The sequence below is a fragment of the Thalassophryne amazonica genome, chromosome 3 (assembly GCF_902500255.1).
Source record: "Thalassophryne amazonica chromosome 3, fThaAma1.1, whole genome shotgun sequence".
In the NCBI taxonomy this organism is placed as follows: Eukaryota; Metazoa; Chordata; class Actinopteri; order Batrachoidiformes; family Batrachoididae; genus Thalassophryne; species Thalassophryne amazonica.
In genome coordinates, this window is record NC_047105.1 from 141,237,746 (window position 1) to 141,261,778 (window position 24,033).

The window sequence follows — 24,033 nt, forward strand, 5'->3', positions numbered from 1 at the left end:
GGCGAGCGCCAGATCTGTGCTGAAGACGTCAGCCAGATCATGGTACTCCCCTGGCACCGCCGTCAGATTGGGAGGGGTTTTAACCTCCTCCTTAGCCGTCATTCCGGAGGGAACCGAGGATCCTAAACACTCCCGGTGGCAGGTTTCGCTCCACTGCACCACGACCCCAGACGGCCAATCGATCCGGGGATTGTGCTTCACCATCCAAGGAAAACCCAAAATCACTCGGGAGGTAGAAGATGTCACGTAAAACACTATCTCCTCCCGGTGATTCCCAGACACAACCAAGGTCACAGGCTGGGTCCGGTGTGTGATTAGTGGGAGTAGAGTGCCATCTAGTGCCCGTACCTTCAAGGGCGAAGGCAGAGCCACTAGGGGGAGCCCCACTTCCTTTGCCCATCTGCTATCCAACAGATTCCCTTCGGACCCCGTGTCCACCAGTGCTGGGGCGTGAAGGGTTAAATCCCCACTCAGGATTACCACTGGGATTCGTGCTGATTTGCGGGAACTTCCCGTGCACATGTTATGGCCCACCCTTAGCCCAGTGTCTAAGGACGGGCGTTGGTGTTTGACCGTTTGGGGCAGTCTTTTAACAGGTGCTCACATGAGCCACAGTAAAAACATTCCCCGCGGGCCAGTCTCCTTTGTTTAATATCTGATCTCACTTTAGCCCTGCTCGTGTCCATAGCTTCGTCAGCAGGGGGAGCTGTTGCCACACGGAGCCCACCGGCAATGGAGCGTGAGGACGACGTCACCCCGTCAGACCCGGAAGAGAGAGGGACGGCTTGTGCCCGGCCACGCCCCCCGGCCTGCTCCCGACGGTGTTCATTCAAACGGTTGTCTAAGCGTATAACCAGAGTGACAAGCCCGTCGAAAGTCTGCGGTTCGTCCTTAGCCAGTAAATGCTCCTTCAGTACTGGAGACAGTCCGCTTATGAAGGCGGCGCGGAGCGCGACGTCATTCCAACCCGACCTCGCAGCCGCGATGCGGAAGTCGACAGCGTAATCGGCCGCGCTCCGACGCCCCTGTCTCAGTGACAGCAGCACGGTCGAGGCGGTCTCGCCTCTGTTGGGATGATCAAACACCTGTTTGAATTCCCGTATAAACCCAGCGTATGACGTCAGAAGCCATGACTGCTGTTCCCAGAGCGCTGTAGCCCAAGCGCGTGCCTCACCTCGAAGCAGATTAATTACATAAGCCACCCGGGTGGCGTCTGCCGCGTACATGACTGGACGCTGTGCAAAAACGAGCGAACACTGCATCAAGAAGTCTGCGCACGTCTCCACACAGCCTCCGTACGGTTCAGGAGGACTTATGTAAGCTTCAGGGGACGGTGGGGGGGGTAGTTGAACGGCCAGTGGAACATCTACATTAGGCCCCGGACCAGCAGGAGGAGACACTGCAGCGACGCTTGACTCGCGTGCTTCCACTCTGGCGGTGAGAGCCTCCATCCTCTGATTGAGGCTTGCATTTTGCTCAGTTACCAGCTGTAACTGAGCAGTGAAAGCGGTAAGGATTTGCTGCAGATCACTTACCACGCCTCCTGCTGACGCCTGCGCTCCCTGTTCTCCCATTGGCTGTTCAAGCTGTGGTTGACGCCACTCGGGATCCATGACGAATGGCCGAGAAATCCTGTTGGGAAGGTGTCGTAACACGGACCCACAACAGGGGGCGCTAATGAACGGACAATGGATAAGGGAAGGAGTAACAATTTAATGTTGCACAAGAACACAACGTAAAATAAACAAAGGTACTGCCAATCACACACAAGAGGATTGCGGGCAGGCTCGAAGATAGGAGACCTCAGATGAACGAAGAGCCGGGACCCACACCGCTTCTACCACCAACGGCCTGAAGAACACTGAAGCCGCCAAGCCCCGAGTCCCCAGGTGGTCTCTGTCCTCCGTTGTCGGCCCTGGTACTGCTGGCAGAAAAAACAGAAGGTAGTGAGTGTGAATCCTCACACCCAGCAACCTTGATTATTGATTCTTGTGGAGGGAGAGCCTCCACCTCCAATCATACACACGTGCAGCTCCGAAAATCCAGTCAAGGAAATACCACCAGGAAAAAACAGCTGCAAAACAGATCAGATTATTATTTGACGTATAATCCAGCAGAGAGATTACCTTGTATCGTAGGAGATTTCTCGGCGAGGAGGTGGAGTCGCCACCCGGCCTTTATGGTGATGGTGATGATGAGATGAGTGACAGCTGGTGTTGAGGATGATTGACGGCTGTCACTCCCAGTGGTTCTGGCGCCCTCTTGTGCTTGAAGCCCGCACTCCAAGCAGGGCGCCATCCGGTGGTGGTGAGCCAGCAGTACCTCCTCTTCAGCGGCCCACACAACAGATGGACACCTGAGCATATCAGAAGGATGTACAGTATGTAGTTGATCTCTGCTGTCTTCCACAGCATGTCTTTTTCCTGATTCTCTCCCCTCAGCCCAAACCAGTCCCAGCAGAAGACTGCCCCTCCCTGAGCCTGGTTCTGCTGGAGGTTTCTTCCTGTTAAAAGGGAGTTTTTCCTGCCCACTGTCTCCACGTGCTTGCTCATAGGGGGTCGTTTTGACCGTTGGGGTTTTTCTGTAATTATTGTATGGCTTTTGCCTTACAATATAAAGCGCCTTGGGGCGATTGTTGTGATTTGGCACTATATAAATAAAGTTGATTTGATTTAGTTGCAGTTGTTTGCACAGTAATGGTTTGGACATGTGCAGAGGAGGGACTAAGGGTGTATAGGGAGAAGAATGCTGAAGATGGGGCCACCAGGCAGGAGGAGAAGATGGATGTAGAGACAGGGTTAGATGGATATTTTAAAATAATTTTTCAGTAATTAATTTGGAAGGTTAATTTATTTAGTTATTGTCCTCTTCATTTTTTCTGCCATATTTCTATTTTTAAAATTTTACTAGCAGCTGAAGTATTATTGAACACATTTAGAATAAAATCCTAAAGTTTACAGACATAAGTCAGTGTACACAATAACTGTTCTTTGGCTTTAGTTTGTGAAGGTTGTCTGTGAAGTGTGTGTCTGCAGCTGGCAGGCAGTACAGACCAATCTGACATGTTGCACTCATCCCAGCCCTGAGGGCAAAGATATCATAATCAGGTCTGAGCATGTTTTGTGTTAGTTCACAAGCACAACTCAAGAATTATTGATCTGAAGAATTAGTTAAGTCCTCCCTACTCATCTCGGTGTGGTTCTCGAGTACAGCACCATGGACAGCTCACCTTAATAGGGATTTATGATCCTGTTCTGTTTTACATATCATCATTGTTGAACATTTTTTTAAACTAGGGTTGATTGTAAAAATGCTTGGAAAATATTTTTCCTTCTTAAGAGCATGACTGATGCTTATCAGAATTGGCCTCAGAATTGGAATCAAAACCCTACAAGAACTGGGCTCTTGTGATTTGTTTAGGGATGAAAAAATATCTCAGTCAGAAGATGAAAGAGAAGGGGCCAGGATCCAAAAGGTGATGCATCTTGCTTCAGCTTACTTAAAATTTGGATTGGAGGGCTCACACCTGTTCTTCACTGGAACTGCCACATTCCATTGTGGCTTGTGTACACGATCAGTCAAAAGTTTGGACACACTTTCCTATTCATTTGTGAAAGTCTTTATCATACAAAAGTAGTGTAACATATGAGGAAAATTGTTTATCAATGCAAATTAATGTAAAATATTTAGGGATCTATACCGGATCACAGTATTCTCAAAGTACCAGAATAGGGTTGGGTATCGAGAACCGGTTCTTTTAGAGTATCGTTAAGAAATGATCTGATCCACCGACATCAATAACCTTTGTGCTTAACGATTCCCTTATCAGTCCTTTGTTTTTGAGTGTGTTTGTCGGGAAAATTATCATTTATCTATGTTGATTGCAGACCCTGTAGGGGCTCTGTAATAAACCGTGTCTGCAGCACGACTCCACTTTGAAGCATGAACCAATGAAGCAATGCGTCAATCCACTGGCTCATTGGTTCTTTGATTCGCTGCTCTTCAGAAGCGGCAAGTCTGCTTCTTAACCCCTCTCAAAGCCATTAAAATATCATGAGTCACTTTTGTCATTAACTGGGACTCATGTCTTGTTGTAGTCAAGAAATGAGAATCGTCCTCTGTTCCGTTGGCACAGCTCCAAACGCTGCGCCACTCTCAGAATTAATAACTTCAAAGCGAATCGCTGCTTTAAATAAAATCACACCTCTTTCCAAACACTGTAATACAGAGAATAAACTACAAATGACTAAAATGTTTTGTTCCTCCCAAAATGAGACGTCCTGCATTTTTTATGAATTACATCCTGATGTGCAGCAGATCTGGCTGCAAGAGCTCAGCTCAGATGTATGGAAAGACATTAATGCCAGACATTAGACAAAGACATTAATAACTGAAAGGAAATCCTTTTGACAATAACTACAGATTTTGTTTGTTTCTATTTATGTCCAGAGATCAAGGATCCACCATGTAGAGCTTATTATGTCCAGAGTTTAAGAATCCAGTAACCGACTTCATATTTATTTACTTACTTATTTACTTATTAACTCAATAAAATGTTGTTTAATTTCAATTTAATCAGCTTATAAAGTACCAAATCAAAGCCATCTCAAGGCACCTCACACTTAGCAGTTTAACATAAAAAATTTAAATAAATAAATAAAAAATTAAAATATTCAAATACATATTTAAAAACAGAAGTAAAAGAATAAAACAGATAAAAAAAATAAAACCTATTCATAAGAAAGAAAATAAAAATAGGTTTTAAGTCTTGACTTAAAAATGCCCACTGACTCCGACTGCCTCACGGTCGCAGGAAGACCGTTCCACAGAGCAGGTACATGAGTAGAAAAAGCTCTTTGACCCGCTGACATAGAAAACCTGTAAAGCCTACTTTTAGTACACAAAAAATTCAAAGGAGATGTCGATAAGAGAATCGATAAGGATTCGGATCGATAAGTGGCATCGATAATGGTATCGATATCGATAAAATCTTATCAATACCCATCCCTATACCAGAATAAGATGTCCAGTATGGATACTGATAATCCTATCTCCATATTTTCAATATATCAGTGCTGGATGTGGTGAGCAGTTAGTCCTGTTAGTCCAGTTAGTCTGTCAGGATCCTAGGACACAGACGGGCTTTCTTGAGAGTCCACTGGGTGTAGGCGCTGATGTGCCTTTTTGACCAGGATGGAAGAGTTGAGAGACCAAGATTGATTTTTCAGTGATGTGGGCCCCAAGGAACTTGAAGCCTGGCATGCACTCCACTACATCTCCGTTGATGTGAATGGGTGTGTGTGTTTTGCTTTGGGCTCAGCTGAAGTCCACAATGATCTCCTTGGTCTTCTGGGTGTTGAGTGCCAAGTTATTGTCTTTGCACCACCAAGTGCTGAACCTTACCCCTCTATGCTGTCTCATTCTTACCTCTAATCAGACCTACCACTGTGGTATCATCTGCGAACTTGATTGTGGCATTGGGGCCATAAAAAGGGGCACAGTCATGGGTGAAGAGAGTAGAGAAGCTGACTCGGCACACAGCCTGGTAGCATGCCAGTGTTCAGTGTGATTGTGGAGGAGGAAAGGCTTCCCCATTTAACAGCATGTGGTCTGTTAGTTAGAAAGTCCAGAATCCAGTTTCAGAGTGGTTTGCTGATGCCAAGGTGACGGACCTTGGAGATCAGCCTTGAGCGAAAACAGTGTTAAATGCTGAACAGATGTCAATGAAAAGCATCCTAATGGATGTCTTAGGGCTATCGGTGTGGGTGAGGGCAAGGTGGAGAGCTGTTGAGATGGCATCCTCGGTTGATTTTTGACATGGGTCCAGGCAAACATGCATGCAGGATTTCAGTTGAAAGGGCCAGCCTCTCAAACATTTTGCAATGATGGGGTCAGGGCAACAGGGCGGAAGCCGTTCATTGCCAGTTGCCTGACAGTTTGCTAGAACGTCTTTGAAGTTGATTGATCAAAAGTCATTTTCCATGGCAATTCCAAACTCCTCCCATGCCAAAGTTTTTTTCTCAGCCATCACTGAGGCTGCAGTCTGTGCCACCCTGGCACAAAAGGCATCCTTCTTCAGCGTGACTGGTTCCCATACTACTGCTTTTATGAATGTGAATGAATTAATATTTTGAACTTGAGGAAAATGGAGTGTGCAGCACATCATCAGAGTCTGAACCAGACAGTGAGGATTCTGATGATGAAAGAGATGATCCCTCTTTTGGTCTGGACCAGCAAACAGAGCAGGTGGATCCACCGACCTGTGCACAGATCTCCACAGTGGCTCTGATCGCAAGCTTCTCCTTCCAGCTGATCCACGCTCATGCCCTATCATTTGAGTGGCATCTTACTGCATGTAAATAGCCACAACAAAATGCCTGATGCATTTCTTGCATTTTAATGTGAATTGTTGTATATAACTGTGTTTATGCCACATTTTTACATATATTTTTGAAATTTACAATGTATACGAGGTCTATTAGAAAAGTATCCGACCTTATTATTTTTTTTCAAAAACCATATGGATTTGAATCACGTGTGATTACATCAGACATGCTTGAACCCTCGTGGGCATGCGAGAGTTTTTTCACGCCCGTCGGTTACGTCATTCGCCTGTGGGCAGTCTTTGAGTGAGGAGTCGCCCACCCTCTCGTCGATTTTTTCATTGTTTAGGAATGGCTCAGAGACTGCTGCTTTGTTTGATCAAATTTTTTCCAAAACTGTAAGGCACAACTGAGTGGACACCATTCAATAAATTCAGCTGGTTTTCGGTAAAAATTTTAATGGCTGATGAGAGATTTTGGTCTGGTAGTGTCGCCGTAAGGACGGCCCACGGTGCCTGATGGCGATCTGCGCTTCGAGGCGGCAGCATCTCGCCATTTCAGTTGAAAAGTTCCACATTTCAGGCTCTGTTGATCCAGGAAGTCGTCAGAACAGAGAACTTTCAGAAGAAGTTGGCATGAGGAGTTTATTCGGACATTCCATTGTTAACGAACATTTTGTAATGAAAGAACGTGCGGGCAGAGTCGCATGTCGGGCCGGACCCAACCGCGGGGGGTCGCGATAGGAAAAACACCTCCGTTGGAACATGCCCAAGCTGTTAAACAATTTCTCAGTTACTCACTTGTTGAAAGCCATCAAAAGCCGCCTGAATTTTACAAATGGTTTTCAACACGGAGGTGTTTTTCCTGTCGCGGCGCACACAGATTTGCTGAGTCGTAATGGAAATGACTCGGCGAATTTGCGCGCACATCTTTCATTAAAAAATGTCCTTAAACAGTGGAATGTCCGCATAAAGTCTACATGCCGGCCTCTTCTGAATCTTCTCTGTTCTCTCACGACGTCCTGGGTGAATTAAGCCTTAAATTAGGATGTTTTCAGGTTGAAACAGTCCGACGACGGCGCCTGGAAGTGCTGCACGACGTCCTGCTCTGTGGGAAGTCCTTACACCGACAGAAACACCCCATAATCTCTCATCAGCTGTTAAACTTTTCACCGAAAACCAGCTTAATTTCTCGAATAGTGTCCACTCGGATATTCCTCACAGGTCCAGAAAAAATGTTGATAAAGCAACGCGCACCGTCTGGAGCAGCGTGTGAAACAAAGGAATTCAGCCGAGAGGGCGGGACCACATCTCACTCAAGGCCTGCCCACAGGGAAATGACGTCACCGACGTGTGAAAAAACTCACGCATGCGCACGAGGGTTCAAGCATGATTGGTGGAATCGCATGTCATTCAAATCCATATAGTTAAAAAAAAAAATAAAAGGGTCGGTTTATTATCTAATAGACCTCGTATTTATAAGTTATAAAAATGGTTCATTAAACATATTTCTGGTTTTCACTGTAAAAAACGTTTTTCTGATTTGAATCATGCAGTATGCCAGAATGATATATATATATATATATATGTATATATATATATGTTCTCCACTCAGATTGCAATAGCCAATCACAGATTAGCCTTTCTGTCCATCATTTACCATGGCTCCATCGCGATGCGCGGAACTCCTCCGCACGTCTGTCTCAATGTGCCTAAAAAGTGCTGATGTCCACGTCTTTTCACAATTCCTGTGCTAGTCAGACAACATACCGGATCAGGACAGCGTCCAGTTTAGAAATGAACTGTTACAGGAGTTTTTGTCATGGAAAGAGGAGCGGAGTTCCGGCACAAAGCAACGCCGTGATGAAGCCTCACAGGACATGTTGGGGCATGTCCAGCTCATGCTCAATTTCTTGGATAATCACACGACTGAAAAGCAATCGACAGCCGTCTGAAATCCACCTGAAAGCCGTCCTGTGAGACCAACACGGAGGTGGTTTTGTGCCGCGTAATGAACGGCTCCGTGGCGCGTCCCTCCACTTTTCTTTCCATGAACAAAACTCCTGTAACAGTGGAATGTGCCAAAAAAAGTGCTGATGTCCACGCCTTCTGCCTTTTTGTGAAAGTCAGACGACGTCCCGAATCAACAAAGCCTTCACGTTGGAAATGATCTGGTTGTTCCAGCGGGGTTGGAGCCTGTCAATCGGCGCTCGGAGCGCGGCGCGCTCTCAGCAGTTGTGGGCGGTCTTTAAACCATCTGGATCACTGCTTATTCTGTGTAATCCCCATAAAATCATCCCTGAAAGCCATATTAATTTTCCGAACGGTGTCCACCTGGAGGTCTCTCACAGTTTCTGGAAAAAAATTGATGCAGCAAAGCTCCAAATCATTCAGACATTTATTCGCAATAAAAAAATGAGAGGGGTGGACCAGTGCTCACACAAAGCCTGCTCACAGGTGAATGACGCAACAGACTGGCGTGAAAAAACTCACGCATGCGCACGAAGGTTCAAGCTTGGCTGATGCAATCACACGTGATTCAAATCCATATGGTTTTTGAAAAAAAATAAAAAGGTCGGATGCTTTTCTCACAGACCTCGTGTATATATATATATATATATATATATATATATATATATATATACGAGGTCTGTCAATAAAGCAACGGTCCTTTTTATTTTTTTCAAAAACTATATGGATTTCATTCATATGTTTTTACGTCAGACATGCTTGAACCCTCGTGCGCATGCGTGAGTTTTTCCACGCCTGTCGGTGACGTCATTCGCCTGTGAGCACTCCTTGTGGGAGGAGTCGTCCAGCCCCTCGTCGGAATTCCTTTGTCTGAGAAGTTGCTGAGAGACAGGCGCTTTGAACAGTCGGTTTCAGCATTTTATCTGTATATTCCACTGTTAAAGGAGATTTTTTTAATGAAAGACGCAGCCGACGCGGTGCGGCGGCACAGGAAAAACACCTCCGTGTTGATAACCATTTGTAAAATCCAGGCGGCTTTTGATGGCTTTCAGTGGAGTGAGTATATGAGAAATTGTTTAACAGCAGGACATGTTCCAACTTGTCCTTAAGGCTTTTAACAGAGGTGTTTTTCCTGTGGCGGAGCGTTGCGTCGGCTGTGAGCCGACGCGCGGACCCGTCCGCACATCTTTCATTAAAAAAATCTCCTTTAACAGTGGAATATCCGGATAAAATGCTGAAACCGACTTCTTCTGAAACTTCTCTGTTCTCTCACGACGTCCTGGATCAATAGAGCCTGAAATGTGGAGGTTTTCAGCTTGAACAGGCTGACGACGCCGGCTGAGAGCGCTGCACGACGTCTCGCACCGTGAAAAGTCCTTAAAGCGACAGTGTCACCTCAAAATCTCTCATCAGCCGTTAAAATTTTCACTGAAAACCAGCTTAATTTTTCGAACCGTGTCCACTTCGATGTGTCTCACAGGTTTAGAAAAAATTTTGATCAAACAACGCGCCAGTCTCTCAGCAACTTCTCAGACAAAGAAATTCCGACGAGGGGCTGGACGACTCCTGCCACAAGGAGTGCTCACAGGCGAATGACGTCACCGACAGGCGTGGAAAAACTCACGCATGCGCACGAGGGTTCAAGCATGTCTGACATAAAAACATATGAATGAAATCCATATAGTTTTTGAAAAAAATAAAAAGGACCGTTACTTTATTGACAGCCCTCGTATACTCACTCCACTGAAAGCCATCAAAAGCCGCCTGGATTTTACAAATGGTTATCAACACGGAGGTGTTTTTCCTGTGCCGCCGCACCGCGTCGGCTGCATCCCGACGCGTGGATCCGTCCGCACGTCTTTCATTAAAAAAATCTCCTTTAACAGTGGAATATCCGGATAAAATGCTGAAACCGACTTCTTCTGAAACTTCTCTGTTCTCTCACGATGTCCTGGATCAATAGAGCCTGAAATGTGGAGGTTTTCAGCTTGAACAGGCTGATGACGCCGCCTGAGAGCGCTGAGCGACGTCTCGCACTGTGAAAAGTCCTTAAAGCGACAGAATCACCTCAAAATCTCTCATCAGCTGTTAAAATTTTCACTGAAAACCAGCTTAATTTTTCGAACCGTGTCCACTTCGATGTGCCTCACAGGTTTAGAAAAAATTTTGATCAAACAACGCGCCAGTCTCTCAGCAACTTCTCAGACAAAGGAATTCCGACGAGGGGCTGGACGACTCCTCCCACAAGGAGTGCTCACAGGCGAATGACGTCACCGACAGGCGTGGAAAAACTCACGCATGCGCACGAGGGTTCAAGCATGTCTGACGTAAAAACATATGAATGAAATCCATATAGTTTTTGAAAAAAATAAAAAGGACTGTTACTTTATTGACAGCCCTCGTATGAGAAATTGTTTAACAGGCAGGACATGTTCCAACTTGTCCTTAAGGCTTTCAACAGAGGTGTTTTTCCTGTGGCGGAGCGTCGCGGCGGCTGCGTCCCGACGCGCGGACCCGTCCGCACGTCTTTCATTAAAAAAATCTCCTTTAACAGTGGAATATCCGGATAAAATGCTGAAACCGACTTCTTCTGAAACTTCTCTGTTCTCTCACGATGTCGTGGATCAATAGAGCCTGAAATGTGGAGGTTTTCAGCTTGAAACAGGCTGATGACGCCGCCTGAGAGCGCTGAGCGACGTCTCGCACCGTGAAAAGTCCTTAAAGCGACAGAATCACCTCAAAATCTCTCATCAGCCGTTAACATTTTCACTGAAAACCAGCTTAATTTTTCGAACCGTGTCCACTTCGATGTGTCTCACAGGTTTAGAAAAAATTTTGATCAAACAAAGCGCCAGTCTCTCAGCAACTTCTCAGACAAAGGAATTCCGACGAGGGGCTGGACGACTCCTCCCACAAGGAGTGCTCACAGGCGAATGACGTCACCGACAGGCGTGGAAAAACTCACGCATGCACACGAGGGTTCAAGCATGTCTGACGTAAAAACATATGAATGAAATCCATATAGTTTTTGAAAAAAATAAAAAGGACCGTAACTTTATTGACAGCCCTCGTATATATATATACATATATATATATATATATATATATATATATATATCCCAGTGGGAGGAAGCTGGAGCAGAAACACACACATACATGGGGAGAACATGATGGCCTTTTACAGTGCTAACCACTATGCCCCAGGAAATGCATGTTTAAATAAATGCATCAACAAATGCACTCATCAAGCAAACAGTCAGAAGTTCAACTTTTGAGGATTGTCAGCATTTGAATTGTGTGGCAGCTTTCTGTTTTCTTTGTAGCAGATGTCACTGTAGATTTTATTTGGATGTAACTTCTGGTGATGTGACTGCTGATAAAACAGTGAGATTGGATACAGGCCACTGAGGGGAAAAAAGTAATGTAAGTTCAACAGTTCAGCTGTTAATGTGAACATGCCCTGTTCTGTTACATCCTGGTAGTTATTAGGAACTGAGTGCACCTGTGCAGATCGGTTGTACAAAGTAATATTTTGTATTTGTACAAATGAAAGCACACAGCTTAAGACACAGAGCAGCCTGCGTGACAGTCATAGCCTCATGAAGCAGATGGCCCTGTATTACAACTTTGTGTACAGCAGCGGCTGTAAAGTCATGATGCAAAGCATGTGCTGGCTGTCGTAACACTTGCGCCAACACAAATCACTGTAAATATAATTACTTAATAATCAGGCCTCCATGTGGTTGATGTTATCTCTCATTCACAGGGCTACATGGTGACACCATGACTGGCTTTATGCTGCTGTCTGTCGGTCTTCTTACACTTTCTTTTATGTAGTGAAACACTGAGTTCCAGTTTCACCCAAATTAAATTATCCATCACACACTGTTTTTAAAGATTTGATCTAATTAGCTTATAATGACAAGCATTGTCACCCTGTGCACTCACCACCTGCAAGAGGAACTGCTGGGGTTGGGTACACTGTCCCATGGGTGACAGTGAAAGTTGAGGGCCTTAAAAGACCAGAACTGAGCAGCAGTGGCTAGCTCTGGGGGCATGGAACATCACCTCACTGTGGGAGATGGACCAGGAGTTTGTGCGGGAGGTGGAGGGCTACCAGCTAGATCTGGTGGGCCTGGCCTCCATGCACAGCCTTGGCACCAGAACCACTGCCCTTGACAGGGGTTTGACCTTATTCTTCTCTGGAGTTGTCAAGGATGTGAGGCGCCGGGCGGTTGTGGGGATACTCATGAGTCCCCAGCTGAGCTACATTGGTGTCTACCTCGGTAGATGAGAGGGTCGTCTCCCTGCGCCTTCAGGTGGTCAGGTGAGAAAACTCTGACTGTTGTTTGTGCATATGCACTGAACAGCAGTTCGGAGTATTCAGCCTTCTTAGAGTCCCTGAATGGAGGCCTGTGTGGGGCTCCAGTGGGGGACTCCATTGTTCTGCTAAGGGACTTCAGTGCACACATGGGCAATGACAGAGACACCTGAAGAAGCATGATTGACCTCCCTGATCTAATCCCGAGCAATCGTTTATTATTGGACTTCTGTACCAGTCATGGGCTGTCCTTAATGAACACCATGTTCTAACATAAGGATGCTCATAAGTATACATGGTACCAGAGCACCCTAGGCTGATGGTCGATGTTCGATTTTGTGATTGTATCATCTAATCTGTGGCCACATGTTCGGGACACTTGGATGAAGAGAGGGGCAGAGCTGTCAACTGATCACCATCTGTGGTGAGTTGGATCAGAGGGTGGGGGAGGACTTTGGACAGACCTAACGAGCTCAAACGGATAGTGCGGGTAAACTGGGTATGTCTGGAGGAGCCCACTGTCCAAAAGATCTTCAACTCACACCTCTGGTGGAGCTTTTCTGACAACGTGAAGTTTGGGGTCATTGAACCAGAATGAGCAATGTTCAGAGCTGCCACTGCTGCAGCTACAGCAGGGAGCTGTGGCCTGAAGGTCTTGGGTGCCTCAAGGGTGCCAGCCTTTGAACACTGTGGTGTCTGGGATGTGCTGTCTTGGAGTCTGGGGGCAGCTGCAAGGTATCAACAGGCCCAAAGGGTGGCAGCCTCTTCTGTGAGGGAGGCAAAACAGCAGGTGTGGGAGTAGTTCGGAGGAACCATGGAGAAGGACTTTCGGTCGGCACCAAGGTGCTTCTGGTGGACTGTGAGACACCTCAGGAGAGAAAAAAGGTTGTGGAACAAGAAAGAGGTTGTGAAACAACTCTGCAGTGGCAAGGGTTGATGAGATCCATCCAGAAATGCTGAAGGCTCTGGGTGTGGAGGGATCATCTTGGATGACACGTCTCTTCAACATTCTGTTGAGTTCTTGGACAGTGCCTAAGGAGTGGTGTTGTCCATATTTTTTTAAAAAAAAGGGGACCAGAGATTATGTGCTATTTATTGGGGCATCACACTACTCAGCCTCCCTGGTAAAGTCTACTCCAGGGTACTGGAAAGGAGGGTTTGGCTAATAGTCAAACCTCAGATTTAAGAGGAACAATACGGTTTTTCTTTTGCTGGTCGTGGAACAACCAACCAGCTCTTCACTCTCACAAGGATCCTGGAGGGTGCCTGGGAGTATGCCCAACCAATCTACATGTGTTTTGTGGACTTGGAGAAGGCATATGATCGGGTACCCCGGGAGATACAGTGGGAGGTGCTGCGGGAGTATGGAGTGAGGCAGTCCCTTCTCAGGGCCATCCAATCTCTGTGCTCACAAAGCTGGAGCTGTGATTGGGTTCACTGCAGTAAGTCAGACTTGGCCTCCACCAGGGCTGCGCCTCCTTTTTGAAAACGCATCCTTTTTGTGATATTAATGGAGAGGATATCGAGTTTGGTGGGCTCAGGGGCTCATTACTGCTTTTCCCAGATGATATGGTCGTGTTGGCTTCATTGGCCTGTAACCTGATGCACTCACTGTGTCAGTTCGCAGCCGAGTGTGAAGCAGCTGGGATGACGATCAGCAGCTCTAAATCTGAGGCCATGGTTCTCAGCAGGAAACCGATGGACTGTCTACTCTGGGTAGGGAATGAGGTCTTGTCCCATGTGAAGGAGTTCAAGTACCTCGGGGTCTTGTACTTTTATGGTATTGCATTCGTTCTACCATACTGTTGTGATGAAAAGGGAGTTAAGCCAAAAGGCAAAGCTCTTGGTCTACTTGTTAATTTTCATTCCTATTCTCACCTGTGGTCATGAGGGTTGGGTCATGACCGATAGAGCTAGAACGTGGGTACAAGTAGCCAAAATGGGTTTCCACAGGAGGATTGCTGGTGTCTCCCTTAGAAATAGGGTGAGGAGCTCGGAGTAGAGCCACTGCTCCTTCATGTTGAAAGGAGCCAGCTGAGGTGATTCGGGCATCTGGTAAGGATGCACCCTGGGCACCTCCCTCAGGAGGTGTGCCAGGCACATCCATCTGGGATGAGACCCAGGACTAGATTGAGAGATTATATCTCCACACTGGCCTAGAAATGCCTCCATATCCCCCAGTCAGAGGTGTTTAATGTGGCCCAGGAATGGGAAGTTTAGGGTCCCCTGCTGGAGATGTTGCCCCTGCGAAACAATCCCGGAGAATTGGTTGAGGATGCGTGAGTGAGTGAGAAGCATTGTCACAGGCCTTTCACTTTGTCACACAAGATCAATAGCAACTCTTGAGGAAGCAGTTATCTTTAATCACCACTATGTTTTACTACCTCCAAAGCACACTTAGAGTCATATCTTCCTCCAGCTGGCTGTCAGGAAAATCTGGCAACATTTGGTTTTCAATCTTTCACGTGATTAAATCATTTCAGTGTGAGTATAATGATCTGCTTGGATAATTACTAATGTGTAAAGGCTCTTTTCATATTTGATGGATTACTTTTGCACAAAGGCAGCCACGATGTGAGCCTGATGGCAACAAGTCTGTTCTCATTGCACTCACTGAGTGAAAACCTCTGCCAACACTCGCTTCTAATTCACAAAATTTTACCTTAGTAAAAATTTTCAAGGTCAAAGTCCTGATAGAAGTGGCTTTTCATAAGCCAAATTAGATGTGATCAAATGTCAAAAGTATGTACTTAGTTCATGCACTTGAATCAAAGTTTATTTGAGATCCATCCATCCATCCATCCATTTTCTTCCGCTTTATCCGGAGTTGGGTCACGGGGGCAGCAGCTCAAGCAAAGCCGCCCAGACCTCCTGATCCACACACACCTCCCCCAGCTCCTCCGGGGGAACCCCAAGGCGTTCCCAAGCCAGCCGAGAGATGTAGTCCCTCCAGCGTGTCTTGGGTCTTCCACGGGGCCTCCTCCCAATGGGACGTGCCCGGAACACCTCTCCAGCGAGGCGTCCAGTGGGCATCTGGAAAAGATGCCTGAGCCACCTCAACTGACTCCTTTCGATGTGGAGGAGCAGCGGCTCGACTCCGAGCTCCTCCCGAGTGAGAGCTCCTCACCCTATCTCTAAGGGAGTGCCTAGCCCCCCTGCGAAGGAAACTCATCTCGGTCGCTTGTACTCGCGATCTCGTTCTTTCGGTCATGAGCCAAATCTCATGACCATAGGTGAGGATCGGAACGTAGATCGATCGGTAAATCAAGAGGCTTGCCCCCCTGCTTTATTTTAGATATAATGCAAAATGTACACCAAATGGGCTTTTCAATATTAAATTCACAGCAAAATCTGCAATCTGGATAAAACTTTGTCAGGCAATAGTGAGTGAAAGTCTGCACCTCACTTTCAAATATGAGAGTCATTGGGGCATGTTTGATTAAGATACGAGGTCTGTTAGAAACGTATCCGACCTTTTTATTTTTTTCAAAAACCTGATGGATTTGAATCACGTGTGCTTGCATGAGCCAACCTTGAACCTTCGTGCGCATGCGTGATTTTTTTCATGCCTGTCAATTGCATCATTTGCTTGTAAGCAGCGTTTGTGTGAAGATTGGTGGAGTCTCTCGTCGTTTTTTCTTTACAAGAAAATGGCGGAACGACTGGAGCAGCACGACTGCATCAAATTTTGCCAGAAACTGGGTGACAGCCAGGTGGAAACAATTCAGATTATTCAGACGGCTTTCGGTGACGATCCTATGGGCATCACATAGATTAAGGAGCGGTGCAACCGGTTTAAAGACAGCTGCACAACGGTGGAGAGCACGCCACGCTCCGGTTGGCCATCACCATGCTTAAATGACCACATCATTTCCAAAGTGAACGCCGGGGTTGATGTGGGACCGTCATGTGACAATCCGAGAATTTGCGGAAGAGGTGGACATCAGCAGTTTTTCGGCACATTCCACTGTGACAGAAGATTTGGCCATGAAAAGAGTTGCAGCGAAATTCATCGCCACGAAGCTGATGGCGCAGCAAAAGCGCCTTCATGTTGAAGCCTCACAGGACATGTTGTGACATGCCCAGCTCTCCCACCATTCGGAAGATTCAGACGGCTTTCGGTGGCTTTTCAGTTGTGTGACTATCCCAGAAATTGTGAACAAGGTATGAAATATATCTCATTTATATGTCTTCTTCTTCGTCTTTGTCTTTCGGCTATTCCCGTTAGGGGTTGCCACAGCAGATCACTCGTTTCCATCTCACCCTGTCCTCTGTGTCTTCTTCTGTCACACCAACCACCTGCATGTCCTCCCTCAGAACATGCATAAACCTCCCCCTGCCTGGTGGCTCCATCCTCAGCATCCTTCTCCCTATATACCCTGGGTCCCTCCTCTGCACATGTCCAAACCATCTCAATCTCACCTCTCTGACTTTGTCTCCAAACCGTCCCACCTGAGCTGTCCCTCTGATATGTTCATTCCCAATCTTGTCCATTCTTGTCACTCCCAAACAGAATCTCAACATCTTCAGCTCTGCCATCTCCAGCTCTGCCTCCTGTCTTTTTGTTAGTGCCACCGTCTCTAAGCTGTACAACATAGCTGGTCTCACTACTGTCTTGTAAACTTTCCCCTTCACTCTTGCTGATATTCTTCGGTCACAAATCACTCCTGCCACCTTTCTCCACCCACTCCACCCTGCCTGCACTCTCTTCTTCACCTCTCGACCACACTCTCCATTGCTTTGAACAGTTGACCCCCAAATATTTAAACTCATCTACTTTCACCACTTCTCCTCCTTGTAACTGCACGATTCCAGTGGGCTCCATGCTTCTACTGACTTTCATTCCCCTTCTCTCCAAAGCATATCTCCACCTCTCCAGACTAGACTTAACTTGCTCTCTACTCTCACTACAGATCACAATGTCATCAGCAAACATCATAGTCCATGGGGACTCCTGTCTGATCTCATCTGTCAACCTGTCCATCACCACTGCAAACAAGAAAGGACTCAGAGCTGATCCTTGGTGTAATCCCACCTCCACCTTGAATGAGTCTGTCATTCCGACTGCGCATCTCACCGCTGTCACACTATTCTTGTACATATCCTGCACTACCCTAACATACTTCTCTGCCACTCCAGACTACAATACCATGGCTCTTCTCTTGGCACCCTATCATAAGCTTTTTCTAAGTCCACAAACACACAATGTAACTCTTTCTGGCCTTCTCTGTACTTCTCCAACAGGATTCTCAGAGCAAACATTGCATCTGTAGTGCTCTTTCTCTGCATGAAACCATATTTCTGCTCACAGATCTTCACCTGTTTTCTAAGCCGAGCTTCTACTACTCTTCCCCATAACTTAATGCTGTGGCTGATCAAGTTTATGCCTCTGTAGTTACTGCAGCTCTACACATCACCCTTTGTCTCCACTCCTCAGGCATCCTGTCACTTTCCAAGATTTTATTAAACAATCTGATTAGAAAAGAAATTAGAAATTTTCCCTCCACCTTCTCAGCACACACTCCTCACTTGTCAGCACATTACCATGTGCATCTTTTACCACCCTAACCTGCTGCACATCCTTTCCAGCTCTGTCCCTTTGTCTGGCCAGTCGGTACAAGTCCTTTTCTCCTTCCTTACTATTCAACTTCTTGTACAGCTTGCAATATGCCTTTTCCTTCACTTTTGCCACTTCTCTTTTTGCCTTACACCACATCTCCTTGTACTCCTGTCTACTTTCTTCATCTCTCTGACTATCACAAAACTTTTTCGCCAACCTCTTTCTCCTTATGCTTTCCTGGACCTCTTCATTCCACCACCAAGTTTCCTTGTCTTACTTCCAATGTCCAGATGTCAAACCCAGTACTGTCCTAGCTGTCTCCCTCACCACATCTGCAGTACTTTTCCAGTTGTCCAAAATTGCTTCCCCTCCAACCAGTGCTTCTCTCACCTGCTCGCTAAATTTCACACAACAGTCTTCCTCCTTCAGCTTCCACCATCTGATCCTTTGTTGAGCTCTTACTCTCCTCTTCTTCTTTACCTCTAAAGTCATCCTACAAACAACCATCCTATGCTGTCTAACGACACTCTCTCCTGCCACCGCCTTACTGTCTCTGATTTCTTTTAGCTTGCATCTCCTATAAAGAATGTAATCCACCTGTGTGCACCTTCCTCCACTCTTATATGTTACCCTGTGCTCCTCCCTTTTCTTAAAGTGGGTATTCACCACAGCCATTTTCATCCTTTTTGCAAAATCAGTGACCATCTGTCCTTCCTCATTCCTATCCTTGATACCATATCTACCCATTACTTCCTCATCACCTCTGTTTCCTTCACCAACATGCCCATTGAAGTCCGCTCTTATCACCACTCTTTCATGCTTGGGCACACTCTCCACCACCTAATCTAACACACTCCAGAAATCTTCTTTCTCCTTCATCTCACAACCTGCCTGTGGGGCATATACACTGATGATATTCATCATCACCCCTTCAATTTCCAACTTCACACTCATCACCCTGTCAGACACTCGCTTAACCTCCACCACACTTTTAACATACTCTTCCTTTAAAATGACCCCAACACCATTTCTCTTCCTGTCCTCACCATGGTACAACAACTTGTACCCACCGCCGATGCTCCTGCTCTTACTTCCCTTCCACTTGGTCTCTTGCACACACAATATGTCTACCTTAGTCCTCTCCATCATATCAGCCAGCTCTCTCCCTTTACCAGTCATACTACCAACATTCAAAGTCCCCACTCTCATTTCCACCCTTCTAGTTTTCTTATTCTCCCACTGTTTGTGGAAACATTCTCCTCTTCTTCTTCATCACATTTATATGTCTGCAATATCTCATTTATATGTCTGCAACAGAAATGACAGTCAGCCTTTAGAATAGAATAGAATAGAATAGAATAGAATAAACTTTATTGTCTGTCCCACAAAGGTCACAGAAATTCTTTTTCAACAACTGGCTCAAAATCATATAATACACAAACCTTCACTGAAAAAAAAATTGATTGATTGATTGACAACACAATTGACAGCACAAGCATCTATCTGGTCTTATTAAGGGCTACTACAGTGGAGGGGATGAAAGATTTCTTATAAATATTTTTGCGGGCCAGAGGAACTCTGTACTGCCTGCCTGATGGCAGTAAGTGGAAGGAGTGGTGATGGGGCGTGAAGGGTCCTCAGTGATCAGGGTGACTTTCCTGATCACCAAGCGACTGTATAGTTCAGACAGAGGCATTTGGGGTGAGCCAGTTATTTTGCTTGCATGACTGATAATGCGGAGAAGCTTATTTCTTTGTTTGATAGTGAGGAAATTGTACCAAGATGATATTGAAAATAAGAAGTGATTCAGTGAGGGACTTATAGACCAGAGTTAAAATGTCTTTGCTGATGTGGAAATTCCTCAGTTTCCTCAGCAGGTGGAGATGCGGTTGTGCTGATGGATGGATGGATGGATGGATGAGATTTATTGTCACTGTCATTACACAAGTGCAACAACAACGAGATTACAGCCACACTCCAATTATCCACAATTATTACTTGTTTACCCTAATAATGCCACACATCAAAATTAAAGACAACACATATACATTTGACATTGTTTATCTGCACTAAACTTTGAAACAGTCTGTTATCCGAATTGAGGTAACGTGTGTGGGGGGGCAGCAACATGGGAACGGGGAGCTACAGCAGCTAAAGCTGCACTGCACCCCGGAGGGGGAAGGGAGTGGCATGAGTGGGGGCCGGGATGGGGTTGGGGATGAGGACAGGAGGTGATAGGAGCATGCATATCAGTCTTTATCCATGTGTGAGTGGCAAATGAGTTATGTTTATGCCAGTTTCTGTCGGTGTGTGCTGGAGTTGCAGAAGATAAGAAAGAAGGCAGCCGAATGGTTCACCAAGGCCATAGAAATTCTTCTGGAGGAAAACAATGGGGTGTTCTGTCCTTCAGAGGCTGATCAGCCTGCCATGTTTATGGTTGAGCAGTGAAAAACACCTTTGCAGCTCACATGAACAACCATTCATGTCAACCAGATCCAATTCATAAGTATTCCCTGGTCTCCGACATTTTCCTTTGCAAGGCATGCATTTGCTCCGAGATGTTATCCAATTTGCGTCTGAGTTCAAGGGTTAATGCAGTCTGAGAATGTATCGCCTTGCCCAACTCATTAATCATGATGGACAAGTGAGGGGTCGTGGTTCTGGTGGCAGAAGTTTTGCCAATTCTCCGGTACGTCAGGGCAGAACATGAACCAATAAGTACCAGCCCTCCTACAATAAAACCAAATATAAATAGCTCTTCGACGTCCTCCACAGAGAATGGCACCAAGCATGCAACATGCCATTATGCCCAGGCGTCAAGAACATAGCCCGCAAGGTAGGTTCCATCTGGGCATGCAGGGTCCCCCAGCCCTGATTTCCTTATTGAAAAAATGTTGTCAGTAGTGTTGAGAGACCAGCTGATCAATTCCATGGTTAATCCAATATAGTTTGAAGAATTCACAGTCCGGTGAAGTAGGGAATTGAAGGTTCGAGCAGGGATACAGGAGAAAGGAGGAGATGTGATCGCCCTCACCGGAGTCCAAAGATGATTTGAATGACTGAACCTGCTCCACCATCTGACCCTGGGTGCTGAGTGGCTGAACAGTAAAGATGGTGTTTTGTCTATGCCCGCACACCACAGCTCCTTGGTCTTAGAAATGTTCAGTTCCAGGGAGTGTTCAGAAAATGTCTGGACCAAGGTGCTTACTGTGAGCTGGTAGTGGGACAGAGCATCAGTGTCAATCAAGTGCGCCACCAGAGCCATGTCATCTGCATATTTAAAGAGTCATTCCTTCACTGCTGCAGGAGATGTTGTTGGTATATACAGAGAAGAAAATGGGAGATAAAACACAGCCTTGTGGGAGCCCTGTTTTTAAAACCAGCTTAGTGACTTAAATCCATTTTAAAACATGAGTTGTGGTGTATCCACAAAAAACAAAAAACAAAAAAAAAAACTAAACTCTTATTCCATAAAATCAGTGTGGGATGAACCTGAAGATCAGAGAGACAATGCAACAGGTTATTTGTATTTATGGTATTAAAAGCTGAGGAGAAGTCCATGAATAAAATTCTCGTGTGTGGGTGTGCTGAGTCCAGATATTTGGTGACAGTGTCTAAAAGAGTGAGACTTACATCTACCACACCTCGTTTTGCCTTGTAGGCAAACTGGAGTGGGTCCAGTTTGTCTGACAGTAGTAGTATAAGGTCTTTACACACAACCTTCTCCATACATTTACACAGCACTGATGTTAAGGCTACTGGTCTGTAGTCCCGCTGTTCCCTAGCAGGTGTTTTTGGGAATTGGAATTGTGAAAGATTCCTTCCATTGCTTGAGAACAGAGTCAGAATCCAGGAGAAGCTGGAGCAGCCTGACAAGAGGCCCACCCAGCTGAGAGGAGCATTCTTTGAGCACCCTGCCTCTGAGCCCATATGGGCTCGCTGCCTTGTGTGGGATGACTCTCTGCAGGATGGAGGTCACCAGCTGTTCATAAATACTGAGGGTTTGGAAGGGAGAGCTGGGGGTTGGAGGGGTCCAGGTGGTTAGTGTGCTGCTACTGTTGAACCATGAGAAGATGTTCAACTGCTCTACAAAGGGGATGGAGTCTGTGGAATTAACCACTGCAGGTTTGCTGGCTCTGCCCATCATGGTGTTTAAACCCTGCCATGCCTCCCTCGCATTCACAGAAGTTAGTTTCTGCTGCACCTTGTTCTTGTAGTTTGCTTTAGCAAGCCTAGCTTGCCTCCTGAACTCTTTCTCCAGCTCCCTCACCCCAAGCTTATTTCCCTGCAGAAAGGCTTTTTTCTTCTTAACCAGGCAGGTCTTCACGTGTTCTTCAGGTAACACATTTTTTATTGTTTGGGTGAATAATTATTTGTTTTGTGGATGTGACGGCATCCTCACAGAATAAAATGTAAGAGGTCAGTACATCTGTTAGATTGTCAAGATCCTCACCATTGTCATTAAAATAATATGTCCCAGTCTGTCAGCTCCAAACAGCCTCTCAGTGTTTCTGCTGTTTCCTTATTCCAGACCTTTGCAACAATAATCACATGTATCTTTGTTAGCTCCTCAGAGGTCTGCAGAATTTAATTAGGTACAGATGAGTTACAAGTCATGAGACTTTACTAATACCCCTGTCACACTTAGCACGAATGAGGCTGAATGCTGCACGAATGAAGATTCAGCCCACATTGAGGCAAATTCGAGGTGCATTCGAAATCCTCGTACATCATTTTTTACAGCATTCAGTCCCCATCTAACCCATGGAAGGGAATGACAATGTATCTGTAATATATGGTTTATTATGGGTATAACAGCCCTTTCAGATGTGTGTGCTATGCTGCAGCTCTGGGATGCATTGACCTGCAGTGAAACACGGTGCTTTCAGTTTGATTGCACAATGTTCACGTCTAGTTTACAAGATGAATGTGTGCCACAGACATAACAATATTTTGATTGCGCTCCCTGAACTGGATCCAGTGGAGGTACAAATAGATTCAAGATTCAGACAACATTATTGATCCCTAAAAGGGCAATTCATATCACACCCAAGTACCTCAGACAAAAAAATACAGCAATTAATCCACAATTATTACTAGTTGAATATCATAATGGCACACATCAGAATTAAAATGCCGCACATATACATTTGATTGTTTATGTACGCTAAACTTTGAGACAGTCCGTCATCTGAATTGAGGCAGTGTGAGTGTTGGGTGGCCACAGCAGTCTCCCATGCAGCTGCAAGCTTGGAGGAGAGTTGAAGGCTGCTGCAGCTCAGAGCCGCGCGGCCTCCAGAGGGGGGAGGAGTGGCAGGGTGGAGGCAAGGGCGGCTGATAGGAGTGGGGTTGGGAAGGGGCGGTAGGGGTGTTGAGGGGAGGGCTCATCTGTGCCACAATCGGGACATGTCGGCGGGATTTGCCATGCCTGACCATGGAGATTTACCATCATATGCGATCAGGCTGTTTCAACTGCAGTCTTGACACCATCAGAATGTTTACAACGCAGTCAGACCGCGATCAGACTGTAGTGCGACCACTATACGAGCTTTCCTCACCTCAAACGCACCTCGACAGTGGTGACTATGTGCTCTTCATTTGGCCTGGCCACGCAAATGTGCCTGACTGTGTGGGATGCCCTCAAGAATGCTGTATGAATGCTGTTCGAGTGCACCTTACATTTGTCGAATGTAAGTCGAATGTCCATTCCTGTGGCAATCGGCCTCATTCGGCCTCCAGTGTGACGGGGAGCACCATCGAGACATTCATCCAAGATTTGATGTGCCTGAACATTTTGAACAGGCCCTTGATCACTCGCTTAATGGTTCAAATTGTGTTTTTATGCCATACCAATATTAT

At 46.0% G+C, this 24,033-nt stretch overlaps 1 protein-coding gene across 1 annotated transcript in view; it reads left to right on the forward strand.

The window, feature by feature from the left end:
• Positions 1–24,033, forward strand: part of LOC117507665 (contactin-4-like) — a 641,244-nt gene that overhangs the window by 189,440 nt on the left and 427,771 nt on the right.